This window comes from Urocitellus parryii, chromosome 15 (assembly GCF_045843805.1).
Source record: "Urocitellus parryii isolate mUroPar1 chromosome 15, mUroPar1.hap1, whole genome shotgun sequence".
NCBI classification, from domain to species: domain Eukaryota; kingdom Metazoa; phylum Chordata; class Mammalia; order Rodentia; family Sciuridae; genus Urocitellus; species Urocitellus parryii.
In genome coordinates, this window is record NC_135545.1 from 55,538,009 (window position 1) to 55,550,063 (window position 12,055).

Genomic DNA, 12,055 nt, shown 5'->3' on the forward strand with positions numbered 1-12,055 from the left:
ACCCACCTGGAGGGACCAGCTGCCCTCAACTAGGTGGCGCCTGTGGGCGACCAGAGGGCGAATGGGCGTTTGTTCCCCACACTCCCTGCCTAAAGGGCACCCGGGGGGCCGTGTCCTGTCCTGCCGAGCTGCCCCTCCCACTGACCTCCTGTGCCACCGGAAGCTCCCTATTCTCGGCCTCCAAGTTTCCACCTGAAGTTTGGGGACATGAGTCTCAGGCCACAGTAGAAACCAGGGCCAGGGCATGAGGTCACAGTCAGGCCAGCCCCGTGGTGTGGACAGACACAGTCGGGGAGGGTCACCGTGCCCCAGAACCCTGGGAGGGAGTTCAGCTGTGAGAACGGCCAGGGCCATCAGTGCTGCCCATGTGCCACACCCTCTGCCGGCCACCGGTGGGCAGGTACTGCTGCTGCCGTCACAGAAAGCGGCCGGAGGCCCAGCGAAGTGGCCGCTTGGCTAGAGCGGCCCTGCTGGTGCCCACCACCCCTGGGCGCTGTCCTGGGTTTGGCTGCAGGCCACGCGGCTCCTCTGACTCTCTGGTGTCCCCGTCTCGTTTCTGCCTCTGACCAGTAACAATTCCCAGGGAACCGGCTTCCAGCCCTGGGGGGGAGAGGGAGGGACAGCAGATGCCCATGACCTCCTTTCCGCCTCCCGCCAGATGGCCACGGAGACAGGCCCTGCCCCTGGAGTGGCAGGGCAGGCGGAGCCGGCCACGTCGCAGGCTGTTTCCCCCAGAGACGCCGCCCCATCCCCCCATCCCGCCATCTGAGTGGCTTGGGAAGGACGGTCCCCCAGGGAGCCAGAGTCCACCGCCAGCACCTGAGTGACTCATCTCTTTCCAGAAGCTTCTGGCGGCCTCTGCTCCTGGCCCCAAGGAGGCCCACTGACGAGGACACTAGGGACGGCGGAGCAGACCTCCGTGTGTGCAGCGCCAGAGGTGGGTTTTGCTGTAGGACATTCACAGCCTCAAAGCCTTCCCCACAGATCATCTTTTATTCCCAGAGCGGAAGACAGTGGCTTTTCGGTGGAGAAGGATGATCAGTGATCAAACTGGCGTCCACAGGGGGCTGAGCCTGCACCCTGGCAGGGCACTAGGAGACGCGTCACTTCTGCGCTGTCCCTACCCAAGCAGGCCACCCACATCTCAGCTGAGACAAGCCAAACTGAGGGACGCTGGACGGAGTAACTGGCCCATATTCTTCAAAAATGTCAGCAGCACAGAGATTCTTCCAATGGAGGAGCCGAGGCGCGGGGCCGCTGAGTCCTGGGATCTGGCCCCTGTAGAGGGAACGGACATCTGGCTGGACCACGGGCAGCTGCTGGGCTCGAAGTGAGCCAGAGCAGATGTGACCTGGAAGTGGAAGGGCTGTAGCAGAGCCCTGGCCCCGTTCACTTCCAGTATGACCTAAGAGCACCCAGGTCCCCGAGTTTCTCCAGCCCCTCAGTCAGTCCCCAGGCCCCGACTTCCTCTCAGGAACAGGAACGGTCTTTGTCACGGGGCACCCGAGGCTGCTGGCCAGGGAGCGGCCTGGCCTCCCATGGGGCCTGCGTCTGTTCCCGGAGCTGACTGGCACTGCCCTGGGGACCAGCCGATAGCCGCCTCCTGCCAACGGCTTCCTGGCTGGGGCCTGGGCGGGCAGCAGCCTGGGCGGGCAGCTCCGGCTTCTCCTCCCGCGTGTCTAAGGGGGGCCTGGCCTCTGCTCCCACCCACTCTTGGCTGTCCTTGGCCCACCTGCCATCTGGGGGTGATTCACCACCCGCCGGTCACCTCATTCAACAAGAGGCCCGGGGGAGGCCAGGCTGCACGCTGGTCCTGGGAGGGACGGGGCCACTGGGTTGGGCACAGCTGGGCTTGGGCACATCCCCCACTGGGTCACAATGGCACTTCCATTCCACCTCAGTCAGAGAGGAAAGTGGCTAATGTCACCTGGGGACAGGACCCCAAAGCCACCAGCACGAAGCTGCACACGCCAGGAGCCCAGTGCAGGTCTGGGTCAGGAGCCACACCGTCCACCCCCGCAGCTCAGACGGCCCTCCTCAGGGGCCACAGTGCCCACGGGCAGCGGTGTCCTCCCCTTCCCCTTCCGTCTTCAGGACAAACTCCAGGAATCCTCTTCTCTCTTTATTGGGGGGTGGTGGGGAAGGGCCCTCTGCACCAGGCTGCTCCACCAGGTGTCCATCTGGTGTGAGCCACAGGCACGGTGGGCAACGTGGTGACCGCAGCACTCTCCACGGACCCCGTGTCCTTGCCCACAGCCCTCGCCCCCTCCTGCAGGGACTGCCCATGGCTGCCTCTGGGTGGCTCTGGGATGGGGACCTGCAGAGTGTAAGGCCCCGCTCCTGCCCAAAGCCGGCAAAGCTGAGGCTGACCTGGCCCAGCAGAGCGGGCCCTGGGTCAGGTGCCCTGGTCAGCTCAAAAGGGCCCTTCTCTGAGCCCTTAAACCATGAATCTATTACCCTATTGTTTTATTAAATAAATAATGAAATAAAGTTCATGGGTTAACATAGATCATCACGTTTTACATGAATCTGTTATCACCTGGTTGGTGGCTATTTAAGGCACCGTCTCGGGCACAGTGGGGACACGAACACACAGACCCTCGCAGTGGCTACAGGGTCTGTCCTGGACCTGTTGGCCCAGGCCCAGCTCCTGCTGCTCCAGCCCCAGGCTGCCCCAGGGCCCTGGCTGTGGCTGCCAACGCTCCCAGGTCCTGGTCCCAGGCCAGCCTGGCCCCACGCCAACCTCACTCTTCCTGCCTCTGGGCAGGAGGCGGCTGTGCCAGGCCAGGGCCCTGCGCTGCTCTAACACGGAGCCCCAGTCTCACGGCTGAGGCAGTGACGATCTGTCCCTGCTCCTTCTCCAGGCCCGCTGCAGGGGAGCAGGGCAGCTCTGCCCACAGTGAACACCCCGCCTGGCCCAGGACAGTTCATCCCCACCTCCTCCAAGGCCACCAGGGCTCGCAAGAGCCACAGACTCTAGCCCGGGAGCTGACACAGGTCTCTTGGGCTCAGGAGGGTCACTGCTGTGTGTGGGGCCACGGCCCGGCCAGGATGGGATGGCAAGGGCAGGCCACCAGTGCTCAAAAGGACAGCCAGGAATCTCCAGGGCCCGCACTCGGGGGCTGGGCACCTCCTGCTCACTGGGGCCGGGCGGGGCCTGGTGGACTCAGATGCCGACCACCTCGGGAGCAGGCGGGCTGCGGGCGCCCTAGTGGACTTGATAATGAAAGGTCTGCGGAGGAGGCAGGACTAGGGAGACCCGCAGCGGACGCAGGGCCACTGCAGTGTTCTGGAAAGCGCCCGAGGGCTGGCATTAAAATAGGGCCTGCAGCCTGACTGGGTGCCCTTGGGGTGAAGAGAGGGGCAGACTTCTTAGGAGGGCGGGGCCCTGCCAGAGCCCTGGGGCTCAGGAAATGTCCTCTCTCTAGGAGAAGGCCAGTGTGGCCAGGGCAGAGTTAGCAGGGTGAGGAGGAGCCGGGCTGTGGCCAGGCCCTCCACAGCCTGCAGGCAGGTCTCTGAACCTGGCCAAGGTCCAAGCCGCCCCGGGCGGGGCCGTCTTCAGAGGCAGCCCTGATGTGGCTTGCACAGTGCCCTCTGGTGTCACTGTGGGGAATGGCACCCTTCTGTGCCTGACCACCTGGGCTGGGTTCTGGCTTTCTGTGATCCTGACACTGCCCGTCCCTCGGATGCCAGGTGGGCACAGCTCATGACCAGACTCCCCACAAAGGCAGCCCCAAAGCCTCCAGCCTACAGGAGACATCTGAGACGGCCACCACCAACCACGTTCCCCAGGAGGACCGAGGGGACAGGACGACACTGTGGACAGGGCAACATTGTGCGGAGCAGACCCAGACATCAGAAGATCAGCCAGCCTGGGTTTGGCCTGCCGGGTGCCCTGGAGGGTGGCCAGGGCAGGGGCGGGTCCTGACTACCTTCCCCGACTGGGCGCCATCTCTGACCTCAGCCCCGGGTGTGCGCCTGTGAGGTTCACTGGACAGGTGACGGCCTCCCAAAGTCCCCTTCCTCCTGGGGGGCGATAAGCCCCGACAGCCAGACAAAGGGGTCCGGGGGCTGCCACGAGTCCTCCCTGGCACACAGTGGCCTTGCAGGAGGCTGGGTGCCTGTCCAAGCCCCGACGAGTCACAGGTCCCGCCCAGGGCAGTTCCTCAAGGCACAGCCTTCGAGAGAGCCCTGTTCTTCCTCCTCCTCCTCTTCACTTCAAACAAGGGGAGTTGAGCCTGCTGGACTTTTCTGGAAAGAAAGCAGAGGGGACTTCGTGCAAACCCCAGCTCTGTCACTGACTGGCCCAGGGACCCCGGTCCCGCCCCCTCCGGCCCTCAGTCTCCTGAGGAGGACCCTCGGGTGGGGGGAGAACCCGCTGTCCTGCTCCCCGGCCCCAGACCCAGAGGGGACGCACCCGGGGAGCCTCGCACGGAGCCCAGGTGTAGGTCCTGATGTTCTGGTGGAATCAGATAAAGTGAAAGGCGCTGGGTCGCAGGCCCATGGGCGTGTTGGCGCAGAGCCTGCCCCTGCCCCGTGGGAGGGAGCCGGCGTGTCCCGGCTGGAGGGCCCTGCAGCCAGGGCCGCCCCCCGCATGCCGGGCGCCGTCCACCAGGTCTGCCGGGAGGACAACCAGCAGTGCCTGCGGGAGAAGCGGTGTCAGGAGGACGGGAGACGGGCCTCGGCCTGGGCCAGGGCGTGGAGCTTCCCAGTCGGGTTGTTTGGCCGACGTGGCCGCCCTGGAGCTCTTAGAAGAGTCAAGAACAGCAGGGAGCTGGGAAGCACCTGGACGGGCCGGCTCCACGGATCCTCGGCTTCTGGGAAGCGCGGCCTCCACCTGAGGAGCCCACTGCAGCCACCCGAGTCAGCGGGCTGCCACCCAGCGTCCTGGCCCTCGCTCCCAGAACTGGGCTAACGGTGCCCGATGGGAAAGGGCCTTGGCGGGGGGTGGTGAAGGCCAGGGCCCCGCAGTGGGCAGGGCAGCCTGCTGTCCGGGAGGCCACCCGAGTCCCAGTCTTCTAGTGGACAGCCTTTCCCGCTGTGGCCAGAGGAGCTGTGTGTGGGAGGAAGCGTCCAGGGAGGCCGGGCCACTGGCCCTGCTGCACCTTGACCTCCGACCCTGGGGACTGGCTTCCCTGAGCTCCTCCCGTGCCGGAGGCCACCCTCATCCCCGGGACCTGCAGCCCTCATGGTACCAGGAGGAAACAGGGCTTCTGTGAGAACCACAGACTCGCCGCAAGGGCCTGAGCAGGACCAGACCCTGGGCCGACGAGCCGCCTGGCTCAGAGCGCTGGCTCACAGGTAAGGTGGGCGCCTCTCAGGGTGGGTGGGCTGGGCGAGAGTGCTCCAGCCGCCATAAAACCACTGTAAGATCAGCCCTGGGCTCCCTGGGCAAGATACGCCCCCACCTGGCGCCATCGTGATGAGTAGATGGCCAGGAGGATGTCAGCAGAACTGGGGGCCAGGGCTGAGAGCTGTGTGACCTTAGGCCAGTCACTGCACCTCTCTGGAAAGCGTGCAACAACAGCTGGGGTCGCAGGGCCCTCCAGGGCACCCGCAGCACTGAGCTCGAGGAGCAAGTAGGCTGACGGACGGGCTGCTTCCCCGACCGGGGGCCTGCTGTCTAGGTCCCACCGCCTGCCCGGGCCCCAAGGAGAGAGGAGTGGGCTCCCTGCTATGACCCCTGGCTCTCAGTCCCCTCTTGGCTGGGGCTTAGAGCACCCCTGTCCTGGGAGAGCCATGTCCCCGGGCAGACCTGGCCTGGCCCTAAAGTTCTGCCCTCCCGCCTGGTGGGCCCCCAGGTGGTATCTGACCTCGGGCTTGCTGCTGCTTGGAAGGGACACTCCGGAGCTTCCAGATGCTGGGCAGGTGGGATGGTAGGGGACCCAGCGGTCCCTGGGCGACCCCCAGTCCAGGGAGGGATTATGCCTTGGCCTGGTTGTTCTCAGGCTTTGCGGGCAGCAGGGGAGGACATGAGGTACCCGTCAGTGTGTGTTCTGTGAGGAGATGGCTCCAGCCCTGCCCCGGACGCATGGTTAGAAACAGTGTCTGCGGACGTGACCGGGCGGAGGCGAGGCGGTTCTGGAGTCAGTCGGGTGGGCCCTGATTCAGTGAAGAAGGAGAGAGAGTTGGACAGGGCTGTGGGATGAGGGAGGCAGAGGCTGGAGTGGCGTGTCCCCAGGCCAGGAAGACTGACGATGGCTGGCCGCACCAGAGGCCAGAAGAGAAAAGCTGGGGTCCTCCCCTAGAGCTTACCCCGTGTCAGATGTGTGGCCTCTGGAACTGTGAGCAGGTGGCCTCCTGCTGTTCTGAGCCTCCTCGTTTGACTCAGGCGCCTTGACCTGGGCCGTCGCACTGCCCAGTGGTCAAGGAAATGGTGTGTGAGCAGGGGTCCCCAGCACGTCCACCCCAAGACTGGTGTGCGCCGTCTCCCTCCTTGTGCTGCCGTGGTCAAGCTGTCCTTTTGTGCAGTGACGGTGGACAGAGCCGGTCATGGACATCTGCCTGGTCCTCGGTTAGTTCTCAGAAGACTTCTGGGTTTTATGAAATTCACGTGGGCCTTGGAGTCATGAGAGCCGAGTTCTGGGGCAGGTTCCGTCTGACACGCCCTGTGATGCGGGTGGAGATGCCCTGGGACCTTCTGTCGTCCTGAGGCTCAGGGTGAGGGGGCCCCTGGCCTGTGGTCCAGCGTGTCTAGGCCAGCTCGGCCCCCTCCCTCCCTCCCTCCCTCCCTCGAGTCTGTTCTGAGCACAGGCTGAGCGCCCCAGCTGTCTGGTCTCTGGGCAAAGATACTATAAATGAGGAACCAGGAAGCCAAGTCCTCCCATTTCTGCTCCACATGCCGAGACTTGCTTCTGAGACCTGGCCTGGCCTCTCCCAGCAGTCCTGGGCTGGGAGGGACACCTGTGGTTGTCCAGGAGAGAAACCCAAGCCAGAGGAGCTGCGGCCAGCCTGGCTGCTCCGTGGGGATCTCCCCAGCAGTGGGAAAAGGTGCAGGCAGCAGGCTTGTCGGGCCCCCGTGGTAGGAGACAGGGACGGCACCGCCACCTGACAGCCTGCTCTCCCCGCAGGGCTGCCCATCGGCCCACCCTGGTCCCCTGCCTGCCTTTGGGCCTGTTGCAGTGGCCGGGGGCAGGAGTCCTAAGAGTCACCCACGCACTCAGAGGGGGCAAAGGCTGGGAAGTAGAGCAGGTAGGCCCAGCTCCCCGCCATGGCTCAGGAGTAGCTGGGGGTGGACCGGCCATTGCTCTAGTCGGGGAGGACGGGGAGGAGAGGGGGACAAACGTGCCCAGAGTCCCCGAGGGACCCTCCCAGTGCACAGTCAAGAGGTACTAGGGCGTCTCGGCCCCAGGAACAGCGGGAGTGAGAGTCCATGCTTCAAATGGAGAACCGAGGCTCAGCACTTGGTCCCAGGTCCCCAGGGGAGAGGACGAGCCCCACCCCTGGCACATCTCAGGCTGCCCATCTTGCGGGTTCCAAGGGGGTAAACCAGCCTCCCTTTGGCCCAGATTTTGGACCAACTCCTCTGAACTCCCTGCAAAAAGGAGTGAGTGGTCTGCAAAAGCAGACCGAGCTCGGGTTGAGACTGCTCCATGCGGCGAGGACGGGGCTCTGGGGTCAAGTGGATGGTGAGGGCCTCGCCTGGGCGACGTGGTCTCGCTCATGAGCAGGGACTGCCGGGCCCTGCAAGACCTGGGGAGCCGCACAGGCCAGGCCAGCTGGTCACGCTCCGCGGAAAGCCACAGGAGGCCCTTCCCAGCAAGGCTGCTGGGGACAGAGCACGCTGCTGGGTGGCCGTTCTCTGGCAGTGGCCCTTTAGAAGGGGTCAGGACAGATACGCCTCCGTGTCAGCCAATCTCCACACTCACAATGCTGAGCCCAGGGGCCATCAGGAAGGAAGAGAGCCACTCTGAGCCCCAGAGACCAACACTGTGCCTGTTGGGGACTCATAGGACCAGTGAGATCGGAGGAGGCACTAACCCTGCCTGGGGTGACCAGGGAAGGCTGCCTGGAGGAGGTGGTGTCGGAGCCAGGATCTACACGTGAGAAGCAGGCATTTGTTCATTTGGTTAAAGGCAACTAACCCTGTGTGGTGGCCATGCCTGTGATCCCAGTGACGCAGGAGGCTGAGGCAGGATCATTGCAAGTTCAAGGCCAGCCTCAGCGACTTAGAAGGATCCTGTCTCAAACTAGAAATCGAGATGGCCTGGGAAGTCACTCAGTGGTAGAGTGCCCCTGGGTTGCATCCCCAGAACCAAAAACCCAAACCAAACCTAACCCAAAACAAACCGCAGACTCCAGGCGTCTCCTCAGGTCTCGAATGCCACCAGGTTCTGGCACGGGACGGCTCCCTGGGCAGGGTGAGGAGCAGAGTGGGAAGGACGGCCCTTCACCCCTCCCTGGACAGTGCAGGCTGGGCCACACCTGAGGGTCACAAAGAAGCAGCGCACACAGCCACAGTCACCTGCAGTCACATGCCCACGGTGCTGCAACCCGGCTGCCCAGGGCTCGGCCCAGGCCTGGGGAGCCAATGACAGGGAAGCACCCTCCGGCCAAGCAGCAGAGGGGCAGGGCACCCGGCAGGTGGGCCTGGACGTGGTGCTGACCGACCTGCCGACAGGAAGGCCGGGGGCCAGGATTCCATCCCAAGAAGGTCCAGAGGGGAAAGCCAGGCCAGGATGCAGACAGAGGGGCGCGGGCGGCAGTGTGCTCTGGGGCAGCGGCTCCTGGGCAGGGACGGGAATGTTTGAAGATGTTCTGAGCCAGACAGAGGTGGGGTGGCACGGCGTCACCAAGGTGCCAACTCGCACTGAATCACACACTTTTTTTTAGTGACAGAACAAGAGAAAGACACTTACACACTTAGGAATGGGATGCAGGCGCTCCAAGCCACCTGCACTGTCCACTGTCCCCCCGGCTCCTGGCCCCCCGCTCCTGCCAGTGTGGCAGTGAGAATGGCAACCCAGGGAAGCGGAGTCGAGGGGACGTCCCCAGATGGGTCGATCTCACAGTCAGGGCTTTGGGGCAGTGCAGGCCATGGCCACCAGCTTGCAGCCTCAGATGGTGACCGTGACAGGGACAAGCCTTGGGAGCACCGCACGGCCTCACGCAGGGCCAGAGAAGGACGTGGGAAAGTCCCTCCCGCCCCGGGAAGCTGGCATCAGTGGTCTCAACCGACCCCAGTCCCAGCCAGGAGCAAGGCCTCTGCCAGGGACAGCGCTTTCTGGGAGAGGGTGAATGTCGGCCCTGCTGGGAGCCGCGAGGAATGGACTCGGGTTGTTCAGTGTCTGGTTTTTAAAAACCACAAGAAACGGCAAGCCCCTCCTGCCCAGGCACACCTGTCACACAGGGCGACAGGACAGGGCACCAGCTCCTCTCCACACCTCCGACCCGCCCTGTGCCCAGCGTCCCCTCAGCCCTCAGGACTCCTGATCCCTGAACACCACCCAAGGCGACAGTCCCTGTCCTACAGGCGGGAGTTGGGCTCACAGCTGGGTGGGAGCCGCAGGAGGAGGCAGGGGGCGGTGCTGGCTGCACTGAGTTCAGGGGCTGCTCCCCTGTTCCCTCACCCAGAGGCCCTCCTCGGGGTCTGTCCAGAGCAGCGGGGCCCAGCCTGGCCGTCTGCCGTCTGCTTTAGGAGGACGGGGCGGGGGGGCCTCCAGGGGCCTCCAGGTCTAACAAGCTCCCTGCACAGGAAGGCAGCCACTCTCACAAGTGGACGGGGTGCCCTCATGGGGAAGGCAGAGGTTCTGGGCAGGCAGGGAGGTGGCATCTGGGAGGAGACCCTCCTGGGAGCCTTGAGGGGAGGAGCAGCCCAAGAGGCCGAGGGGTGGGGCCGGGCAGGTCAGGCTGGACACGACTGTGTGGGGCTGGTCACCCGCTGCACCACGCTGGAGCCTGCCCAGGGCTTGCTTTGTCCCCTGGGGCCCAGCCCCAGCACCGTCCATGCCTGGGGCCCCCTATGGTCAGAGCGGGTGGTGCCCTCCCAGGCCAGGAGCCACCTGAGATCTCAGGGGTGGGCTGCAGCCAGCCTCCAGTGCCACCCCGCAAGACCTGTCCCCTGCACTGCCGATGGCTGGGCCCCCACCCGGTGGAGGCTAGGGCAGGCCCCTCCTGGCCACCTGCACTCCACCCACCGCGTGCCAGGTGTCCTCGGGCAGCCCTCCAGGGCAAGTGTCTTTAGAACTGTTTATTGGCAAAGGTGGCCTTCACACTGGGCCTGTGGGCGGTGGCTCGGGCTTCCTTCCCTCGATGGCTCCCCCCCACCCTCCTGAGGCGGCTGCTCCTGCTGCTCCTCCACGCAGGAGGCATGGTGTACGTCATACAAGCAAAGCCTTGTGCTAGTGTCTACTGGGGGCAGAGACCCTGCCAGCACATAGTAGGTACTCAGTAAACACCAGTGGCCCAAACAGATGAGCCAGCTGTAAAGTCCTGGTTTTTGTGACTGGTGCAGTGTTCAGGCATTTGCTGTCTCCTGGCGCCCCCTGGTGGCCTCTGTGCACCTGTAGCACCAGCCCTTCGGCGGCATGTGTCCCCTGCCCTGGGGCCCAGCCTGGAAGGTAGTGGCCAAGGTGTGCCCAGCCCATGCGGTGGCAGCTCTTGGTGCCATGGAGCCTGGCTGCTGGACGACCAGGTGAAGCGGAGGGCTGCCACACAGCCAGCTTCTCAGTGTTAGTGACGCACAGAGCTGTTGCTTAACGGCCAACGTTATACTGGACACACTGGCCCACCCACCCCCACCCCATCTCCATCTACCAGGCTGGCAACAGTGCAGGGGGGACACGCACAGCAAGTCTGCGCACAGGACGGGATGCAGGTTTTCAATAAGCAAGAGCTGCCCTGAGGACCGGGGCTCCTGTTCACCAGGGCAGGTGACACTGAAGAGGCACTGCCCTGCCACAGAGCCAGCAGGGCCTCGGCTGTCTGTGCAATGCCACCTCCCCGGGACAGGGAACTCCACAGGCAGTGGATGTGACAGTAGACTGGATGGTCTCTGTGAGTAGAGGTCAGGCCCATGGATTCCACGCCCAGACACCTAAACAGAGGGCAGTTCCACCTGGAAGACTGCTGCCAAGTGTCTTGCTTCAAGATGCTGGGAAAGCCCCGCAAGAGAGCCAGAGCCCCAGCTCCCCCAGGAGAAACAGGTGCAGGTTCCTAAGATCGACCCACGAATCAGTGAGGGGGCAGCAGGGAGTCCAGCCTTGACGGGAACAAACGCCAGGACACTCCCCCGCTCTCTGATTCCAGCTGTACTCTCCGGGAGCCCCTTGGGCTGCTCCCCAGGCCTCACAGCCCAAGGGGCCGCCCATTTTCAGCCTCAAGCCACGGCTCCTGAGCTCGAGGTTTCTGCTCCCCGAGTGTCCTCAGGCTCTTTGCTTAAAGCACCAGCTGGCCCACAGGCCCTGGGCGCTGAAGGTACTGCAGGGAGCCCACCTGCACCAGGGCCCCGAATGCAGCCCTGGGACTAGACGGGGCTTCCGGCCCTTGCCCTTCCCTATTCTGCCCTCTGCTCGGCAGCTGCCCCAGGGCACATCCAACAGGAGGGGCTTCAGCCAGCAGGGCATTCAGTGTCCACAGGAACGCACGTCTCACTCTGTATGACAGAGCCTCGTGACACTCAGCAAAACCGCAGGGCCACACACAGGCCCACGAACCGGGTGTCTCGGTTCACGTATGTGTGGGCCTCTGTGCTCCAGCTCCTCCACACTCCTTCCTGGGATGCCACTGTGACTCAGGGGACAGCACAGGCACAGCACACCCCGGGGCGAGCACAGCAGTGAGGGGCACTGGCCCCCCAGAGTAGGTATTTTTTAAAATTGTCAAATGAACTAAAATTAAGTCGTGGGTACCTGACATCGTGGACCACACAGAAAAACTTTTAGTAGTTTCTATTTCAATATGAACTCAGAAAGATGCCCACGTACTGTCCAGGATAAAGCCACTGAACCTTCAGAGAGCACTACTGCTGGAAGATGAGTCAGGGAAAATCCGTGAGGACAGGGATGCCAGGGGCCACCTGTCAAGGGCAGGAAAGAGCAGAGATTCTGGAGACAAC